This window comes from Cynara cardunculus, unplaced genomic scaffold (assembly GCF_001531365.2).
Source record: "Cynara cardunculus var. scolymus isolate 2C unplaced genomic scaffold, CcrdV1 Un_Scaffold_5639, whole genome shotgun sequence".
Lineage (NCBI taxonomy): Eukaryota > Viridiplantae > Streptophyta > Magnoliopsida > Asterales > Asteraceae > Cynara > Cynara cardunculus.
The window spans coordinates 16,540-17,841 of record NW_020202507.1 but is presented as its reverse complement, the minus strand read 5'-3'; positions in this window follow the sequence as shown (position 1 = coordinate 17,841).

Below are 1,302 nucleotides of genomic sequence, written 5' to 3'. Positions count from 1 at the left end.
AAAAATGATGAATCGACATCGATTTAATTTAACGTAACGAAGTAACTTAATTTATGTTTAATAATATATTTTTATAAAGATAATAATTAAGTATTTTGTTAGAACTCAATAATTATTCTAATTATACTTTAGATTTTTTATATTTTAAAATGAGATATTTATCCTCTATTTGATTATGTTTATCCATAGTTAATTACACGAATTCAAACATAGAGCTTTAATAAGTTGTACTTATACACAATTTACTTGTAATTTTGAATTTTAAGTAATATGCATCAATAAACAATACTTTATGCATAAAAAATGATTTTTAAGAGTTTTTGTCAAATGCTTTATAATATATCATAGATTAACATATAAAAATGTTTGTTCTCTTAATATTCAAAACTCATCTGATAAAGGACAAACTAAAATTTCAATGTGGACCAAAACTGAAATACCAATTTTATAATATGAATTTAGATTCAAATCTTAACTCAAAAACATGTATTCTTTTGCATCCTTTCCAAGTTTTGAGGTTTTTAGAGCTTTATATAAGGTACGACTTTTCTTCCTTACTCTGCGTATGCGTGTAAACAGGCTAAGAAACCTAGGAAGAAGACGGAAACCGCTGAAGAAAACGAGCGATGTTGGAGGTACCACCGAAGAACACGAACAGTGGTTGACGTGATGTATCGCCAGAACTATTCGGTTGTGACCTGGAGAGAGGTATTGCCATGTAGTAGTGTCGGAGGTGTTTTAACTTACATTCCTTTATATCATGATCTCTTTTAGGGATGATTTCGTTTAATTATGTTTTTTTTCCCTAATTTACTAGTATTAACCTCATAATTATGTTTTCAACAAGTTAATTCTATAATTTATTCTTTAATTTCAAACCCAAAGTCTTTAATTATTAACATATTCTTTTAATTTTATTCTTCAATCTTGTTGTGGCCAACAAGGGTTGCATCCCTTTCTACTTACTTTAGAATTCTATGTTGAAACATTCACCAACTTTCTTCTCTCTTTTTTAATGGTTTAATAATATAATTTTTATAAAGATAATAATTAGGTATTTGTTATAACTAATGATTACCGTAACTATATTTTAGATTTTTTATATTTAAAATGAGATGTATATCATGTATTTGATTATGTTTATCTATAATTAGTTACACAAATTAAAAAAATGAAGTTTTAATAAGTTGTACTTGCGCATAATTACTTGTGATCTTAAATTTTAAATAATATGCATCAACAAACAGTACTTTTATGCATAAAAAATTATTGTTTTTAAGTTTTTATCAAATGCTCTATAAT